General features: G+C 46.4%; 1 long non-coding RNA gene across 1 annotated transcript in view; it reads left to right on the top strand.

The window, feature by feature from the left end:
* Window positions 1-2,573: 2,573 nt before the first annotated feature.
* Window positions 2,574-20,520, top strand: part of LOC144107522 (uncharacterized) — a 54,814-nt gene continuing 36,867 nt past the window's right edge. The window contains exons 1-2 of the long non-coding RNA XR_013309293.1: window positions 2,574-2,752; window positions 19,264-19,321. This is a non-coding gene — a long non-coding RNA (uncharacterized LOC144107522). The remainder of the gene's footprint in view (window positions 2,753-19,263; window positions 19,322-20,520) is intronic.

Genomic DNA, 20,520 nt, shown 5'->3' with positions numbered 1-20,520 from the left:
ATCTTCGAAGAAATTTTACACTTGCTCCATCTTCATTAAAATCATTATTATACATGACCTACGTACGACCGCAAATGGAACACGCTTCATCTATATGGGACTCTGGACAGGTCTCACTGACACAGGTTCTGGAAACTGTCCAGAATCGTGCAACTAGATTCATTTTAGGCAATTACCATCGTACATCTAGCGTCACCCAAATGAAAAAGTCTTTAAACCTCCGGCCCCTAGCTACCCGCCGTAAGCACTTCCGCATCTGCCTATTCCATAAGATTTTCTACTCCAATTTTCAACTTCGCTCTCGATAGATTCAACCAGCACCGTTCATTTCTCACCGTCGTGATCATCAACACAAGGTCACAGTGCCTCATTGTAACACAGTGACATGTGCGCAATCATATTTTCCGCTAACTTCTAAAGAATGGAATTCCCTACCCGCATCATTAACTAGCATCACTGATTCAACTCAATTTAGAAGAATAATTACCACTCTGATTACATAATGATCGCTTTTATATTTTCTTGGAGTGTTGTGTTCTCCACGTATTAGTATTGTTCTTAAACTATTTTATTAATCTGTTCCGTGTTCATTTTGCTCACTTCTTTTTATCCTGCCTCCGTTGTTCTATAGTTTTGTATGAATTGTGCTTTGTTTATTTTTCTTGTTAACAACTGCCCTTCCCCTCTGAAATGTACTTTGTACCTTGAGGGTATCACAAATAAATAAATAAATAAATAAATAAATAAATAAATAAATAAATAAATAAATAAATTGAATCTCTCCACTGTTTCTATTTGGTGGCTCTCAAGTAGATATTGGCTTGATTTAATTTTGAGGCTGCTAGGTATAAAAAAACGGGTTTAACAAAACAGCATTAACAACGAGCCCATCATAACAGGACCATGCTTGCATTTTGTAATGAAAATGTTACCGCGATTTAGTATCTCGTCTGTTGAGGAGCCCATTAGCAAAATGCTAGTGTCATCTGCGTACACAATGAATTTCTCGTTACTGTCAATGCTTACATGGCCATTTATGTAAATGTTAAAAGAAAGGGACCTAAAAGGCGAACACCGCCCATGTATGGCCTGAAGTCTAGATATATGTCCATCGCAGAAGACAGTCTGTTTCCGATTAAATACGCAAGAGAGTAGAAGATTCAGACAAATACCTTGAACACCATATTTTTCTTGTTTAGCAAGCAAAATGTTATGGTTAAGAGATTAAAAAGCCTTGCTGAAGTTGACAAAGTTGCCGACGAGATAGTTGCTTTTAAAATTTTGCAAGTTATTTTTGTGATAGGAGAGCTGATTCAGCAGAGCGTCCCTTTCGAAAGCCGAGATGTGAATCGGTTAGTAAGTTGCGTTTAGTAATGTAGTTGTTCATTCTTTTTAGTATTTTCTTTTCATAGACCTTTGAGAAAAACCGGAAATAGAGAAATTGGACGGTAGTTGGCTAATACGGCTTTGTCACCTCCATTAAAGATCTCTCTCACTCTGGCACTTTTCATTTAATTAGGAAAAATAGCGGATGAAAGGGGCCGATTAAAAATGAAAGCTAGAGACATTTCGTTATTCCCAAATTTCATCACGCAGTGTGTCTCTTCTTTTGCTAAAGCCACGAAGCATTATCTAAGGGAGGAACAATTTCAGGGTCTAGATTTTTATCAAACTCTTAACGACCAGAAAAAGAAGCTCTTACCAAGACATCTTATTAAAATGAATTCTTTGTTGCCTTCGCGTAAGAGCCAATTATCGTTTTTAACACTGCTTTCAACAACTTTCACTCATTTTGGCTCATAAATGTCCCGTTAATTAGGTAAGCAAAAATTTCAAGACCTTAAGGGAGCTTTTAAGCTTTAAAACAGAAACAAAAGTATACTCAGCAAAGCTTCCCTGACCCAGAAACTGAATTGCGTTCATATCGACAACAATTTAATGCACAATTTATTATCATGGGCTTGAGATAGTGCCACCAAGTTTGTGGTATTAGGCTTAAAACAAGGATTTCTTTCATTCGCTTCCCATAACATACTATGACAGTAGCGACAGTAAAAGCAAATGACTTATGCGCGCATCTGGAGACGCTGCTAACGAGGCAGTTGTATTAGCATTCGCTCTGATGTGCTTGGGAACATGCCGTCCGAAGCAGACGGCCACTAGCATCTTATAATGTTGTCATGTTCTGCACGACAGCCAGAGATTAGCTGATGTGACGGAATCATGAAAGACGAGAATGATGAAGTCTTGATAAAGAATCCCATTATACATTTATTCATTACTTTAAGGGGTGCCTGCAATAATATACTACATTTGCTGAATGCATTATTACCTGCTTTATTATTAATAAATTCTAAGGAGAACCTTTCGAACAGCAGACAATTTCTGAATATTAAGGCTTCGTTTGCAACCATATCATTATTTACGCTGCCATATCAAAGTGTAGCAAATTAATTTCTTTGGATTTTTTTTTCCATTCTGCGCCTCTTGTAGGGAGCTGTGAAACTTTAGCAGCCAATTTTTACTTGGTATGATGAGTATGGATCGTGATGCATCTTGTCAAAAGTACAGGCGGCTAATTTCTCTCTGCTGCATGCACTTTCAGGAAGGATCCCTCAACCGGTTGAAGTGACACTAAGCCCGCAGTCATTCGCCGTCCAGCCCTTGAGGCTCCCGGTGGCGTCTGTTTGAGCCAAATGACTCCTGCGTTTCTCTTCATGCTCTGTCTACAGCTCTTCGCTTTGCTTGTGCAGTGAGTGAATCTATCTGTTATCATTCTACAATGATATCCCAATAGGTTTGCAGATTTTATTTTGTTATTGACACTGTTCTCCGCGTGGCAGTCTTAGTGCTGTTTCGAAAAGAGACCGGGAAAATAAAAAAAGGGCTGAACGAAAATTTTCGGTAGGTTTGCAAGCCTGGACCCTACGAGATCCCTAAAACTGTTGAAAAGTCGTGTATACAAACTTATGATATGCACAACAACAAAAAAGTAGGCACAGACATGCGATACACATATATTACAAAGCAAAAAGCGAGCACTTACACGCAGACTTTTCATAATTTGCAGATGGCCAATGTAGGAAAAACACCTGAAATGACCCAATGGTTACATCAACATTGTGTTTCTGCAAAAAGAATACAATTAAATATCTAGGAACGAGCCAACATTTTTTGATAATAATTTGTCCTTTGGATTTCAATCCGCCAACAGGGGATATGCAAGTCCAATATTTTTTCACTCCAGGTTGCGAAAACCGCAGATTGCAAATAATATGTCGAATGCGCTCATTTTGTAATGAAACAGCAGTTCGGAACTACAGAAACGTCCTTATAGCGTTTCGTTCATAGAAGTATACCGCTTCAATCTCCACAAAATTCCACGTTCAAACATACACTGCATTCCTGTGTAATAAGTTTGGTTTTGCTTATGGGGGTTTGACGTCCCAAAGCGGCTCAGGCTATGAGGAACACCGTAGTGAAGAGCTCCGGAAATATCGACCACTTGCCGTTCTTTAGCGTGCACTGAAATCGCACAGTAGACGGGCCTCAAGAATTTCGCCTCCATCGAAATTCGACCGCCGCGGCCGGCATCGAACCCGAGTCGTTCGGGTCAGCAGCCGGGCGCCGTAACCACTGAACCACCGTGACGGCCCTATGTAAGAAGTGTTTGGCGATGTATGGTAGGTCCCATGCGCAGTATGGAATTTCTACCGCTTTGTAACAGTATCACATAGCGCACCTTTCTTAAGAGTCTGCCCAAAAGCGGCTGTTCCCGACACTTTGATCGCAGTACTGGGCAACGAGTAATGGACAGCGTGTCCTGCCTTAGGCGTCTCAGGTGAAATGGATGGTGACTGCATTGTTCGCGCAGCTGTTTACGCACTAAAATTTTCTTATATTAAGCAGAAAAGGCAGATTCTATTCTGCAGTGAAACGTGTCTGAGCAGTGGGCGATTTTGCCGTTTATAGCCTATGAAGCCGAACGCGTTTCATATTCCGTCTCAAAGTAATACTAAACCTAATCACCTAATACTCACATTCACAGCGCAATACTGATGCGGCCTGGTAGTTATGGCTGGCTCGGAAGCGCGCAAAAAATGTCCCTTTGAGGAAGCCATACCCTCAGCCTGGTAGCTTCCACTCTACAGCAACCATGGCGAAGCACGCGAAGCAAGCTTAAAAGGTTTTCGATGATGAGTGCGGTTTGTGGAGCCCCTTTTTGTTATCTTCCATCGCAAACTCAAGCACGATTTCCATAGTTATCAAAGCTTGTGGTGTAGGATTCGAAGCTTGGATGATATCTAATTCTGATATCTTAAATAAATTATAAACTAATCTGGAAGCAACCGATCAGCGTAGGGCAGTTCACTAAGCACTTCGAGCGGCATGCGAAGCCATGTGTTTCTCATCGGTGGCATGTCTCTTCTCATAGAACTTAAACATTTGTTTCGTACTTCCCTACCTTTGAACAACAGTGGAAAATGGAAAATTCCTTTTTTTTGTCTCTAGTTTCAATTTTTCTAAGCTTTTTCATCTAATATTGAGCAAGGCATTCCGCACAGAGTTAGTCTTCCAGTGTCCACTGAGCGCGTGGCCTACCAACGCTGCAACAGCGAAACGGCATTTAGATATGTCCTTAAGAAAAATACACTTGTCGCTACCTGTAGCGACATATCATCTATGGCATATGGCAAATTACCTACCGATATGCTTAAACTGTAGTTGCTGTAAAATAGTTAAGGATATAATATTAAAGTTTATTAAAACGCGCGGATAATGCGCGGCTTTAGCCGCGCATTATCCACCTTCACTCAACTAGATGAAATTATTCATGACCTAGCGCATGCTCATAACAACCAGTCACGAATTGATGTGGTCTTTCTTCATTAGTTAGAAGCATTCGGTCCGGTTTCACATGCAAAACTGCTTTTCAAGCTTACTCCTCAGATACTCATAATGCACCAACCAACAGTGGTTATCTATCCGACTGGCGACTATATGAACAGTCTGGCGACCATACTTTAAATACAGTTCGAGTTCTTTCCAGTGTTCCCTAATGGTACTGTTCTGGCTCCACTCCTCTTCTTATTGCTTATAAAGACATAGCAAATCACGTTGACGCTACAATCTGCTTAATTGCAGATGACTGCGTGCTTTACCAAGAGGTCAACCAAACTAACGATCAAATTATGCTCAATAATTCTCTAAAGGAAGTTGCACAGTGGCGTGATAACTGGTAGATGGTAATTAATGCATAAAAAACGTTGTGCGTTACAAAGGAAAAAAGAAATTAGACAATACATGCTCGCTTAGCAGTACCGAAATATTGTCACTGAATGCCGGCAGAAAGGGCAGAGGCGCACACCAGGAATAGCCATGCAGACACACTCAGCGAACGAACGCACGAGCCGGGGAAGACAACAAAGACCAGCGGGTGCTGTCCCACCGCGCCAGTAAATGGCTAACACTGTGGCAATATGTAGTGTTACTAAACACCGACATCTGGGGGCAGTAATTTCCCTGGACCTGAACTGGACAACGAAAGTGCATAAAGTAACCAGTACAGCCATGCAGAAGCTGTTCCTTCTTAAAAGAGAATTGCGACAGTCGACTCATGGGACGAAACGCCTTGATTACGTCGTACTTGTCCGACCGACCTGAGAATTTGCGAATATTTTATGATTCTCGCAACACAAGAGATAATATCTGCACGCCCGAAATCATCTAAAGAAAGGCAGCATGTTTTCTTTATAACCGATGCAACCGCAGCGGTCCCACCCACTGAACGTTTACACCACGCACGTCTACACACGTTGACCAGTTGAGTAAAGCTGCAACGGTTAAAATTTCCCTACCTACTGCTTCACAACATGTTCAAGCTAAATTCTTCGAATTCTATAAATAGGAAACACACAAGAGAAACCCGACATATGCACCAAAATAAACTACAGGAATTCTCCTGCGCTAGCAACTAACTTTCACATCCTTATTTTCCGCAGATTGTACGCGAATGTAATGCACTAGAACCGTGTATACTATTACAGCGCAGCCAACCCTTGGGATCTGTTGCAAATTTGCAGCGCTTGCTGAGAAAGCAGCTCTTTCTTTTACGCATTGTTGATGACGATTGTGCATTAACATTTGTATTGCGTTACTACCTCCACATTTTGGTAGCGGCTCCAGCATAAGGAGCCCATATAAAATTGTATAAATTATTCACCTCTTCAACTCACTGCTGTAACAGCCCCATTGGGGTTGACAGTATGCCAACAAATAAATATAAATTTGTAAAGCTTTAGGCAATCTTCTTAGCATATATCCTAAGTATGGGATCAGTAGTTTTCTTGCCTCCAAGTGCGCGTCAGGCCCGTTTCACACGCATGCGATTTTCTCCTGCGACGCTGCGAATTCCGTCGGTCGGCGACTGGAGAGGGCCGTCGGTCTAGTCGCAGACGGCTTGCGATCGATTTCCGTCCGGTTGGTATTCAGTCGCAGCGTCGGTGTGTTCGCTCGGCGACTGACCAGTGGGGAGCGCCGAGATGGCGTGCGACGTGCGGCCGCGTGGGAGCTGTTGCCGCGGATGAAGCAAAACTGTTTATTCTAATCAAAACATGCGAAATATTACCTTGCATCTAAAAATACGCTGGTCATAAAATCATCTACATATTCAGTGTGACGTTTCTATCGCGTTTAATAATGGGTTGCCTATGCAAACCTTGCCTGTCCCTCCGATCGAGATCGCTGTGTCGGTGTTGCATGTGAAAGCAGTGACCGAAAATCGCACTGCGGCCTCACCGACTACACCGAATATTTTCGGTCCAGTCACAGCATGTGAAACGGGCCTTAGGCGGCAGAAAAAGAAAGAAAAAAATTGGCGGTGGTTTAGCTCTAGCTACAGCTACAGCTGGCCGAGGGAACTTGGTCACGGGACCATCCACGTGACGAACCACGTGATAAGCCACGGCGCCGCGCCGCCGGAAGCTGCTCCGCACCACGTGACTAATTACGTGACAGCGTGGCAGCGCAGCCACAGGGTGGTGGTGTAGCCACAGAGTGGCGGCGCCGCCACGCTGAAGGCTCGAAATGCTGCCGTAATGTAGCTATCGCTTCAAAACAGGCTATTTATTTTAAACCGGAAATTAGGAATAGGCACTACAGCCAAAGAGGGGTATATTCTGCCCATGCCGGTAATAAAGACAAGAAGTTTTTCTTGTTTTTTAAAATCCAGGTAGCGTAACTTGAAATATGGAACAGGCAACCATGCCATCAATGCCAGACATCAACAATTTCATGACGATTATATGCTCCTGTGTTTTCTGTGCGTACGAGAATAAGCCCATACGCAAATAGACAATAAATACCATTACCCAACTGCACAGCTGCGCACTTTGAGGCTATCAGCAATTTTGACCCAGTCTCTGCAATACGCGCCACATCGGTATGCACCTCGAAAGAGGCATGCGCTTCCTTTTTGAGCCCAGATGTCATTTCCTAACCCGAAATTTGATGAGGCCCAGCAGTGGCACACTCTTCGGTTGTCCACTTTTCGTAAGTAATGCACGGGAAGTGGCAAGAAATATTCGCCCGAACCAGCAGAGCACGACGCCTGCCGGGTTCGAGTCCAAAATACAACAGAACAATAAGTGCAGTTGGAGAAAAGGCTTCAGAACGGCAGCTATGGTGCCCGCTGAAATGTAGTCAGCGTTGCTGTCCGCGCCCACCAGACGTCCCACATATCAGCGAGCCAAAGCCGGTGGCGACTGCCGCATCTAGGAGATGGGCGAGGGTAAGAACGGCCGAGGAACTCGGCGCACGTAATAAGCAGCGGCACGGCGAGCGTCATGCCATGTAGCGGAGTGGTAGGCGGCGCTCCGTTCGACGCAGCAGGTATGAGCCGATAAAACCCGCTCGCTAAACGTACTCGCCACTCAAGCGCCCGCCGGCATTTATCACCTCGGATGATTCAGATGGAACAGTAAACAGTGTTAAAAAAAAAGAAGTGCCATACGTCCAACATATACTGTCTAAAAAGCAGGAAGACTACGTAGAATGCATTTTATCAGTGCAAAATACACGCGATCTAGGAAGGTGATACACACAGGACGAACGCTGGCTTCAACTGATGGTTTACTGGCACGAACAGAAATACACAGCAAGGTTTGAAGCCCCCGCTGATAAGCGCATACCCCGCACATTCGCATCCGCTTAGCACAGTTTGACGACGCAGCACTTTCACCTTAGGCACCCGTGCCATTCTCGTCTCCAGATAACGCAACTCCTTGAACGATAACATAAGGGATGCAGTGCTAACGCATTTATCTCCTTCCTTGTGTATCTCAAGGGCCTCAAAAATTTCCCTGCTGTTCGGCTGCTTGAAGCTGTGCAGCACACGTGTGTTGCTCAATGCTGAAGTACACGATGGTCTGGTAGGGCGAGGGCACCGTCTGCAATGTTTAGCCAGGTGGCTGCTTTTGACAAGAGACTCAACTGCTCTGCGATGTTCATTTGTAAGGCATAAAAAAATTAAGTACTTGCAACTGGGCTTGTTGGTGCATATTCGTGAAAGACATAAGAGCGCAAACTGGCAACACGGACGAGGAAGGGAACAGGACGAGCGCTACACTTTCAACAGGGTTTATTCGGGGAAGAGCGTATATATAGCCTCTGACCTTATCCATGCTCTTAATATCAATTTGACAAACATCTACCTTTCACAGATATGCCTCAAGAAACATCATTTCACTGTGCCGGACAATAACCGAGGTATCACTGATGCAATTGTCACCTCGTTTCTTGATATAAAAGGCTTCCACGAGCTCACGTTCGGTCTTATCTCGGCTTTTCAGTAGCACTTTGCATTCAGGCAGTCGGGGCTTGCAGACTATACGTTTCTCTTTCGAGCATGCTTGGCAGTGGTCTGGAAGATGGGCTCCTTTCTTGCTCAATGAATTCTTGTGTTCAAGCAGGCGCTCATTAAGACACCGGCCGGTCTGTCCAACGTACACCTTCCCGCATGTAAGCGGGAACTCGTACACCACTCCTTTCTTGCAGCCAACAAGTGGCGTTCGGTGTCTGATGGCGCACTTTTGCATTTCCTTTCTCCCAATACGTGAGCACATTCCGGCTAGCCTGGGCAAGAGCTTGCGAAAGTGGTATCCGAAATTTCTGACAGAATGTAACAGCGAGCCTAAAATAAGCACCAAGTCGCAAATCTGCACAAAAAGGTACATAATTTTTTTTAGTTGGGATACATTTGATGCATTATAATGAAAGAGTTTTATTTTATGCCTCCTGCTGTTAAATACAATTACCCTAATATAGTATAGATAATGTCCACGAAAGGTGTGTGTTCGTCGCGTCCGTGGCGGTCGAATTTGGATGGAAGCGAAATTTTAGAGGCCCCTGTACTGTGCGATGTCTGTGCACGTCAAAGAACCCAAGGTAGTTCAAATTGCCGGGGCCCTTCAATACGGCGTCCCTCATAGCCTGAGTCGCTTTGCGACGTTAAGCCCCAATAAACTGTAAACCAGAGATTGGCGACGAGCCTTTCCTAAGATCTGGAAGGCACAGGCTTCATTCCAGTTATGGGCTGTGCCGATTCCGACGGAAACCCGCTTTAGTCGCGAGGGAATAAAAGATGACGATCAGAGGCGGTCATGAAGTTCTCCTATAAGCGCTCTAGGCGTGTGCCAACTAGCTGGCACAGGTCACGTTTTGGTTCATCAAAGCATGGACGCTCATGTCTGTATAGCAGGCTGAAGGTAAGGAAAACGCGCACTCGTGGGTTTCGCCTGAAAAATGCTCGCTCCTGCCGCTAGGCCGAGCAGTACAGCGCTGCGATTGGCAGCGAAAATTTCATTTCAGCTTCTCTATAGGCCATCTGTGGTATATGCCATTTCTTAAATGCTAGAACTTATCATGCCATCTCATATCCACAAATAGATCACTAGCAATATACGTCGTTTGAAAACCAGAATAAATTTCAGCCTGGGCGTTCTTGAGATTCACAGCTGTCTGAAATTTCTGGTTATCTGCGCCGCTGTTTGCATCAGCCAACAAAAATAAATGCGATTTTCTTTCATTTCGCTGAGGCCTTTGGCCACAAGCCATGTTATCAGCTGAAATTCAAAATGAACCACATTAACGCAAATAACACAATGACTGAGTCGGTAAATGAGAACACATGCAAAAAAAGTTCCCACTGAAAATTAACGGGGTTGAATCACAACGCGATAAATCTGGCACCCACCATATTTTCCTTCTGGGATGTATGTTATTTTAATAGAGGTGAATATTATTTATTCATAAATTTCGTCATCACTCAGGTTAGGCAGATCTAAATGTGTCATATACCGCCCCAATTTTTATGTTCGTGAATGCAGTACGTTAGAGGAAGTCCTAAATAATGTAGTGGTGCACGAAATTCAAATTAGTAATGATAGAAACTAAAAGTGCTTCGGCACCCGCACTCATGTTTTCTCATATGGCTACTAAGAAACCACAAGCACTGCCTGAGATTCTGCAGAATGTTTGAACTAACAGGAGTGAACGATTTCCATTTCGAAATTTGTGTTGGAGCACACACGTCAACTGCCCTGTTCTGGGTACCACGCAAAAAACACTCGAGGTTATTTACTGAGCACTATGCAGTGCTCACAAGGATAACAGTCATTTATTATGCCTGTCTTGCGAGACTATAGCTGGAGAAAACTTCGCCTATCTGCCATTCACAGCTTCTAAGGTTAAGACGCCGCAAAGGAGCACCCCTCGCTTCTTTGTACGTCAATATTAAAGTAATTAAACATCATTTCATTACAAAACACGGCCTTGGCTCTTTGGCGCTGGAAAGGAAGCGCATGTTCTCATGCTTTGCTTTCTTAAACCTGTACAGTAACCATACTGCTACTTTTCACCAATAAAGTATCCCTGGACCCTGATCAGAAGCTCCGGCTTCCATCTGGCCTACCACTGCGTGAAGCAACTTTGCTGTGTCATCCCGTCGGTCGGTGTCCCTTTCATCAACCTTTGCTCTTTCTTAATCGGCCTGGCTGATAGCCCTGCTTGTGCCATCTGCGGGTGTCACATCTAACAGGGAGTCTGAAATAAAAGTATGAACAAAAGAAGTTTGAAGAAGACGACGAGGATGCCAATAAGGATGACGTGGATTAACCGAAGAATGAAGAAGATGAGGAATAAGCTTGCACTCTGTGAGGTGGGAAGGGATGACTGGTGGAGAACAGAAGAAGAAGAGGACGACGACAAAGATGACGTGGACTAACGCCAAGGTTATAGAAGCACGAGGAAGAGCGAGGCACGGAGGGAGGGGGGGGGGGGAAGAGAAGCGGAGGCTCCGGCGGGTCAGGGACGCTTCGGTTGGAAGAGAGCAGCGCCGGCTACTGCTCCGATGAGCTCTAGTTCTAAGACTTCACACCGCGGATTTCCTGCTGTTCCTGAGCCCATTCCGGGGAGTCAACGGAGGGCACTACCACCTGCTACGGCCAGGGGTGTCTCCAGCGCTGCTGCCACCCATCCGGGTGGCGCCCCCAACGCCAACAACACCGACATTACCTCCACGGGTGCTTGGACCAGGAGCTCGTACGACGCCGCCGACGACGCTGGCAGCGACGCCAGCCTGAGCACGCCGAACGCCAACTGGACGCGGGCTACTGGACCCATGCAACGCCGCATCTGCACCGAACCAAACGGGAGCACGAACGCCGACCGTTAACAGTAGAACGCTAGTAGTAGACGCTAGTAGCAGTGCTCCCGGGTCGTGTGTATTGATAGTCTGTGTTTTGTGTTAGCTTTGTGTGCTGGTGTTTGTGTCACGTAGGGTGTATTAAATGCGCGTCTGTGTGGGTACACCTGTCGCCTAGTCCATTCTATCGGTCCGAGTGTTCTCCGGGGAGATCCGTGACAGCGGATGTGATGAGACTATAGCCAACATTCTTTGTGAATACCCTGCCTACAGCGCCGAAAGGCAGTCTCGCTGTCGTGTGCTGGAGCGTCTAGTCTATATCCGCGCCCAGTGACGGAAATGAAGATTCTCGGCCACTGGCCACGGCGAGCGTCGGCGGTGAAAGTCTCCAATGCACTGCAGCTCTTCTTGAGAACTTCTGGCCTGCACGATAGGCTGTGACTGTACCGAACGCTTGCTCACTTTGTACACTGACTTTATTTTCCTGCTAATCTCTTTTCTCCGTCTTTATACCCACTCACCCCTTTCTCGCTGTGGTGGGTAGCAAACCGGTTTATTCTTCCCGTTAACCTCCCTGGCATTCCTCCTCCCCAATAAATCGGCCTGCGAAGCACATTCTTGGAAGCACAAGAAATATACACTCGCCAAAGAAAAATATTTAACACATGACGTTTCGAGACCCATAGGGGTCCCTTGTTCACAATGAGGATGGGCGGAATGGGCCGCTACTTATAAGCGGACTTAACTGCACAGTGAGTGGGCGTAGATATCGGGGAGATTCCCTCTCGTCCTGTTGATAGCATTCTTCGTCGTCTGTATGTAAAATGATTCGAGAAGTAATCGTGAAGATAAAGGTTTCTCCGTGTCCAAGATTGTGGCATTCTCCCAGTCAATGGAGTGCTGCATCATTTGGGCATGCTCTGCAAGTGCGTTGGAGGAAGTGCGGCTTTTCTTGACGTCATTCTTGTGTTCCCTTATTCTTCTTTTAAAATCGCCTGACTCGACAATGTATGATGCATCATCGCAATCCTTGCAGGGGATCTTGTATACAACACCGGGGTAACATGTGCGCTCAAGGCGGTCCTTCACGTGACACAGCTGCTGTTTCAGCTTGCTGGACGGTACGTGCGCAATTCGAACGCCGTATTTGGCAAATATTCGCGCCAGAGCCTCACTTGTACCCCGGGAATACGGGACAGTCGCGCGTTTCTGTTGCCCAACAAACTGGGGCTGAGCAGGTTCCTTGCAGCGGCGTTCTTGATTGTTTAGCATCTGACGGGGGTAGCCATTATTTTCAAGGTCGACACGAACTTTCTGCTGCTCGGAAGAGAGAAGGCCAGGACTAGAACATAGACGACCAGCTCTCTTGAACAGAGCTGACACGACGGAGCGTTTGTGGCCTATGGGATGGGCAGATTTAAAATCGAGGTACTTGCCGGTATGTGTGGGCTTTCGGTATACGGTAGTGGCGAGCCGATCGGGAGTGCGGAGAACGAGAACATCTAGAAAAGCAATACTTCCGGCGGCCTCTTCTTCCATTGTGAACTGCACTGTCGGTTGAAAAGAGTTGAAGTGGTCCAAAAAAGGTTTGGCATCCTTGCGCTGAATTACGCAGAAGCAATCGTCCACATATCGTAAAAACAGTTTCGGACGAGTATGAAACGATTGTAGGGCCGAACTTTCAATACACGCCAGCGCGAGGTTGGCACAGGTTACGGACACAGATGCACCCATGGCCATACCAAACACCTGCTTGTAATATACGTTGCTGAACACAAAATATGTGTTCTGAAGACAGAAGCTTAAGAGGCGGCACAGATCAACTGCTTAAAAAGGCGTACGGGATGATAGTGATGGGTCTTCTTCCAGTGCCCTTTCACAGCATTCAACAGCTAAGTTTACTGGAAGGCATGTGAACATAGATTTCACATCGAACGAGACCATGATGTCTTCGTTGTCAACCGCCACGGCCTTGAGTTTAGCAACGAAATCAGCGGAATCTTTCACGTATGTCGGCGTACGTCCAACAAGAGATCCAATAACCTGGTGCAGATACACGGATAGGTTATACAATGGGGAACGCGTGAAGTCAACTATCGGCCTGAGTGGTATGTCCGGTTTATGAATTTCAGGTAAGCCGTAAATAGCGGGTGCTGAGCCGTTATGACACAATAGCTGGTAGTAAATGTACTTTTTCGCAGGAGGAACAAATATGAAAACATCCGTTAGTAGTTTTTGAAGCTCTGTTTGCATTTTCTTCGTGGGATCCCGGCTAAGCTTGGCGTAGGTGACCGCATCTTCGAGGAGTTCGGACATCTTTGAAAGGTACTGAGTGCGGTCTAATACCACGGTTGCGTTTCCTTTGTCAGCCGGAAGGACTACTATCTTTTCGTTGCTCTTGAGTCTCTTTAGGGCATGCTTCTAGGACATGGGTGAAGTGTCGGTTTTAGCAGACTGCTTTAAAAGCGCTCCAATAGCACGTGAGCGTGCTTCAGCTTGAGATTTTGGATCTACAAGACGAACTGCCTGCTCAACAGTTCAAGTCAGTTGACCTACCCAGGGGGCAGCGCCTGTGTTGAAACTCAGACCACGGCTTAGGAGTGCATGTTCTGCAGGATCCAAGTTGTGCGACGACAAGTTTTAAATTCCTGGTATAGCATGGCTGCATTCGATGTTGCCGAGTAGGCGCAGAAACTTTGCTTCTTGGCTGGCGGCCCTCTCCGCTTGGGTTCTGGATGAGACGTAGTTCGCATGCAGCAACACGTCGATAAAATCAGTGGAAAGACGACCCTGAAGTCTGCGTTGAGAGAAGAATACTTCATTTTAAAGGCGCTTGATAGTGGCCTTGGTGTCCATGATGCGGGCCTGAAGGAGACGCCGTTCTGCTTGAGCGATGGTTTTTCTTCCGAAGGGTGTCTTTACGAGTTGAGGTAAGCGAAGGGACTTCGGTGTAAGCCCGTATGCTTTGCAACGGGAGTTGAAATGCAAGTGGCTCTGAAACGAGGCCAGTCTTGATTTCACGGAAACGAACTGACAGATCTTGGTAATCGCAGCGGGCCCATGTTTTCCGCGAAAGGCAACATAATGAAGGGTTCGACAGAATCCTGTCTGGCGAGGGGGAAGCATATTGAAAGCACAAGAAACATACACTCGCCAAAGAAAAATATTTAACACATGACGTTTCAAAGCCACTTGCATTTCAACTCCCGTTGCAAAGCATACGGGCTTATACCGAAGTCCCTTCGCTTACCTCAACTCGTAAAGACACCCTTCGGAAGAAAAACCATCGCTCAAGCAGAACGGCGTCTCCTTCAGCCCCGCATCATGGACACCAAGGCCACTATCAAGCGCCTTGAAAATGAAGTATTCTTCTCTCAACGCAGACTTCAGGGTCGTCTTTCCACTGATTTTATCGACGTGTTGCTGCATGCGAACTACGTCTCATCCAGAACCCAAGCGGAGAGGGCCGCCAGCCAAGAAGCAAAGTTTCTGCGCCTACTCGGCAACATCGAATGCAGCCATGCTATACCAGGAATTTAAAACTTGTCGTCGCACAACTTGGATCCTGCAGAGCATGCACTCCTAAGCCGTGGTCTGAGTTTCAACACAGGCGCTGCCCCCTGGGTAGGTCAACTGACTTGAACTGTTGAGCAGGCAGTTCGTCTTGTAGATCCAAAATCTCAAGCTGAAGCACGCTCACGTGCTATTGGAGCGCTTTTAAAGCAGTCTGCTAAAACCGACACTTCACCCATGTCCTAGAAGCATGCCCTAAAGAGACTCAAGAGCAACGAAAAGATAGTAGTCCTTCCGGCTGACAAAGGAAACGCAACCGTGGTATTAGACAGCACTCAGTACCTTTCAAAGATGTCCGAACTCCTCGAAGATGCGGTCACCTACGCCAAGCTTAGCCGGGATCCCACGAAGAAAATACAAACAGAGCTTCAAAAACTACTGACGGATGTTTTCATATTTGTTCCTCCTGCGATAAAGTACTGTGACGACCCCCCCATAATGCGCAGGTCCACACGGGACGGAGAGGCAAAGAGACACCGTATGGCTCAGTTTAAACAAACAGATATATTCAATAATTATACATGATTATGATTCAGAGGCTGGGGCGTCCGAGCTTACGTGCCGACGACTTCATGGGGACGATGGAGGGGCTCCGGAGTTGAGCTCGAACGGTTGCTGGCAGAAGCTGCACGCCGTCGGGCTTCGGCGCTTAAGGCCCCCTTGGCGAACGATGTCGTCCTGAGCGTTTCCTCTTCCGTACTCCTTGTCGATTTTTATATCCTCTTATCCCCACACTCCCTAGTGTGAGGACGCCCACGCCGGAGTGGGAGGGGCCTAGGGCTTTCACTTGGGTGCACAAACACACCGCCGCACTTATGGTCTCGCCCCCCTCACGTGTTGAGTCCGAGGGAAAGAAGGTTGTCGTCGAGGTAGCGTCGGCTGTGGTAGACGGTCTATGGCCCGCTGACGGTTCCCGCGGGTCACCGACCTCCGTTCTCCATCAAATGACACTCGCCACTCAAGGCCGGAACGCGAGGTCACTAAAAGGCCGGGAAAGTGGTCCCTTGTCCAGGGATGTGCTCGGGAGGGTTGATTGATGATGCCCGCCGTCTTGCCACGGGGCCAGGCCCGCCGAAACGAGGCCCTTTGTTCCTGGCATGGTTACGGCAATTGGGGAAGATAACGCCCGTCTCCCCGCGGCGGCGGCGGCGGCGTTCGACACGTGCCGACACTATGGAAAGGGGATCCGTATTGGGCTTAAACCCCTTCGTTTTGGTCGTTCACTCTCAACGAGTATGGCTCGGTAATTGATGATGCCGCTGTCACGTGGATCTTTTCCGTGCGGTCCATGGCGGCAGGCCCGAAAGCAATCCCACTCAAGTTGCTTGCAGCCATATACAGTAGAAACTTGTGTGCTGGCTGCTTCCAAAACGAGACCGGCTGTCGCCGATCTCCTCTCTTCCAGCTGAATTGTTTTCCCTTGAGTGCTTTCGCCGCCACTGGGGCTCCGTCTACGCCGCGCCGTCGAACGCGGACCCTCGTAGCACACACAAGGAACGTCACAGTACCTTTACTACCAGCTATTGTGTCATAACGGCTCAGCACCCGCTATTTACGGCTTACCTGAAATTCATAAACCGGACATACCACTCAGGCCGATAGTTGACTTCACGCGTTCCCCATTGTATAACCTATCCGTGTATCTGCACCAGGTTATTGGACCTCTTGTTGGACGTACGCCGACATACGTGAAAGATTCCGCTGATTTCGTTGCTAAACTCAAGGCCGTGGCGGTTGACAACGAAGACATCATGGTCTCGTTCGATGTGAAATCGATGCTCAGATGCCTTCCAGTAAACTTAGCTGTTGAATGCTGTGAAAGTGCACTGGAAGAAGACCCATCACTACCATCCCGTACGCCTTTTGGAGCAGTTGATCTGTGCCGCCTCTTAAGCTTCTGTCTTGAGAACACATATTTTGTGTTCAGCAACGTATATTACAAGCAGGTGTTTGGTACGGCCATGGGTGCATCTGTGTCCGTAACCTGTGCCAACCTCGTGCTGGAGTGTATTGAAAGTTCGGCCCTACAATCGTTTCATACTCGTCCGAAACTGTTTTTTTACGATATGTGGACGATTGCTTCTGCTTAATTCAGCGCAAGGATGCCAAACCTTTTTTGGACCACCTCAACTCTTTTCAACCAACAGTTCAGTTCACAATGGAAGAAGAATCCCCCGGAAGTATTGCTTTTCTCGATGTTCTCGTTCTCCGCACTCCGGATGGGCTCGCCACTACCGTATACCGAAAGCCCACACATACCGGCAAGTACCTCGATTTTAAATCTGCCCATCCCATAGGCCACAAACGCTTTGTCGTGTCAGCTCTGTTCAAGAGAGCTGGTCGTCTATGTTCTAGTCCTGGCCTTCTCTCTTCCGAGCAGCAGAAAGTTTGTGTCGACCTTGAAAATAATGGCTACCCCCGTCAGATGCCAAACAATCAAGGACGCCGCTGCAAGGAACCTGCTCAGCCCCAGTTTGTTGGGCAACAGAAACGCGCGACTGTCCCGTATTCCCGGGGTACAAGTGAGGCTCTGGCGCGAATATTTGCCAAATACGGCGTTCGAATTGCGCACGTACCGTCCAGGAAGCTGAAACAGCAGCTGTGTCACGTGAAGGACCGCCTAGAGCGCACATGTTACCCCGGTGTTGTATACAAGATCCCCTGCAAGGATTGCGATGCATCATACATTGGCGAGTCAGGCGATTTTAAAAGAAGAATAAGGGAACACAAGAATGACGTCAAGAAAAGCCGCACTTCCTCCAACGCACTTGCAGAGCATGCCCAAATGATGCAGCACTCCATTGACTGGGAGAATGCCACAATCTTGGACACGAAGAAACCTTTATCTTCACGATTACTTCTCGAATCATTTTACATACAGACGACGAAGAATGCTATCAACAGGACGAGAGGGAATCTCCCCGATATCTACGCCCACTCACTGTGCAGTCAAGTCCGCTTATAAGTAGCGGCCCATTCCGCCCATCCTCATTGTGAACAAGGGACCCGTACGGGTCTCGAAACATCATGTGTTAAATATTTTTCTTTGGCGAGTGTATGTTTGTTGTGCTTGCAATATACTTCCCCCTCGCCAGACAGGATTCTGTCGAACCCTTGATTAAGCACATTCTTGTATCAGCATGAATAAGGTTGTTTACCCGCTATTTGCGCGCTCATATCAAGTCAGCTTTACATTTATTCTCTAGCAATAAGGGCAAGCAGAACGACTGAAACGTTATGGCTCAAACACAAAGTTCACTAAAAAGTAATAATCTTTAGCAGCCCTATTCTGCATCTTATTCTGTATGTGGCTCAGGTTCTTCGAGTTTTTCGAATTTATTTATTTATAGTTATACTCTGTGCTGGTTTTGGTATCATTCTTAAATTTTGTTTGTGCTTTTACTTACGTGACGTCCCCTCCTGATGTAGGACATGTGGATTTTAATTTAAAAACAAATATTGAAGTCATTTTAACTTAAGAAATAGGCCATTATGCACAAAAAAGCCCCAAAGAATGCACAGTAAGCTAAAATAAGCAATAATTTGAACTGGAATGAGATTAGCGCCGACACATTTTGCAAGGTGCACTCCCTAAGGTCTTATTTGCCTAGCCGCATGGACACACACGCGTTGGAGATCTCTTGATGTCTTTTTTTCGCCAGTACAGGTGGACAACATGGAAGATTGATATGAATCATTACACGCAAAAAAAAAAAAACGCGACAAGAAAAGGCTTGTGGACATCGCATACAGTTGTCAGAAATTTTTATTAGCTTTTCGAAACCTCCAGAACACTGGAGTTCAATTGGCAGTTTCATTTTCACCCTGTTGTTTCAAATATTTGCAATAGAGAGTTCAACGGACGCCACCTGAGCGGTTGTCACTTTTCTTCGAAACGAGTTTCCTAAAATGCTATATGTTTTAGAAATGGTGAAAAATGTTCTCACTCCACAAACTGCTTATTCACTTTTATTTTGCTTTTGTTCCAGAGCACGTTTCCCAGGAAGGCCAGTACTATACCATCTCCATAATCGTTGCCTGAGACCCGTGAGATGGCGCTTCATGCGCATATTTATTTTTCACATTTCTGTGTACTTTCAGGTTGTCGCGATTGCTGACTCTGCGTTTTACGAGCGTTTTCTTCAACACATGAAAACAAAGAAATTAACAACGTTTGCGCTCGTGTTGTCTATCACAAGATTGAGCGAGAGCTATCGTAAATATGTATTTTCTTTAAGTCTGCCTCTCGCACCCCTTCGTTTAAAACTCTGGAGGTTTCTTGATATCCACATATTCCCATGAAACCTTTGCTATGTGTTTTTCTTTTCGTCCTGATCCTTTCCACCAAGTTTGGGAGCAGTGCGGGGATTGATTCCAACGCATATCAATTTTAAATTTTGCCATTTTTGTGACCTCAGTTCAGGCGATTTCTACGGGCAACAGTGGGTTTGTGAAGTCACAAATAGTAATCAGATGTCATTACTCACTCCCCGCCTGAAAAAGAAATCGTAAGGCTTATATATGGTCCTACTGAGTATTTTATGTACTGCGACGTCATTTACACTCTCTATTTCAGTCATTCAAACGCGCGTGCTAGTGTTTAGAATACTGTATATAACGTCATCTCTGCGTCAACCGGAGCATCGTGTGTAGCCACGAGCCAAGTTTCGGTTTCGGTTTGCCATTTTTGCTGTTTTAAAAAAAAGTTCTTGATAGCCTGGAAAACTATGGAGACTCAGGACTCCATAGAATATGATGTGTTCGAAGAACACCCGGAGTTGCCCTTTGACCCCTTCCTTCGCACTACGGTCCAGTTGTCCATGCACTTTAAGGCGGCTACACCGCCACTACTTATAACAGCTTACAGCACTTACACTTGCACGTCCTCACTGTGGCTTCGGCACAGCGATTGTGGTCTGGCTCGAGGTCTGCTACGAACCAAGTGTGAATAGTCTGCAGGGCAAGCAGGGAAGAGAGCAACCTCTGAGTTTCCCGCATTACGAAAAGCTGCGTAAACGCTTTTCATTGTCTTCATATATGTCATTACAATTGGCCTGCCAATCACTCCCGACAGTGGTCTCGGTGCCAGCGTGTGCCGTCTATCAGGCGCGGTGTGCAAAGGGGCGATGGGAGGGGGTGGTGGCGTCATTGCGCGGGCGAAAGCTGCGAGTGTGCAATCGCCGACGATGTTTCACATATGCCCTCTCGCTGCTCTATCGACTCAACAAGCTTTCTAGCTTTCATTT

The sequence above is a fragment of the Amblyomma americanum genome, chromosome 10 (genome assembly GCF_052857255.1).
Source record: "Amblyomma americanum isolate KBUSLIRL-KWMA chromosome 10, ASM5285725v1, whole genome shotgun sequence".
Taxonomy (NCBI): domain Eukaryota; kingdom Metazoa; phylum Arthropoda; class Arachnida; order Ixodida; family Ixodidae; genus Amblyomma; species Amblyomma americanum.
Note: the sequence above shows the minus strand (reverse complement) of the source record. Positions and strands in the feature narration are given on the sequence as shown.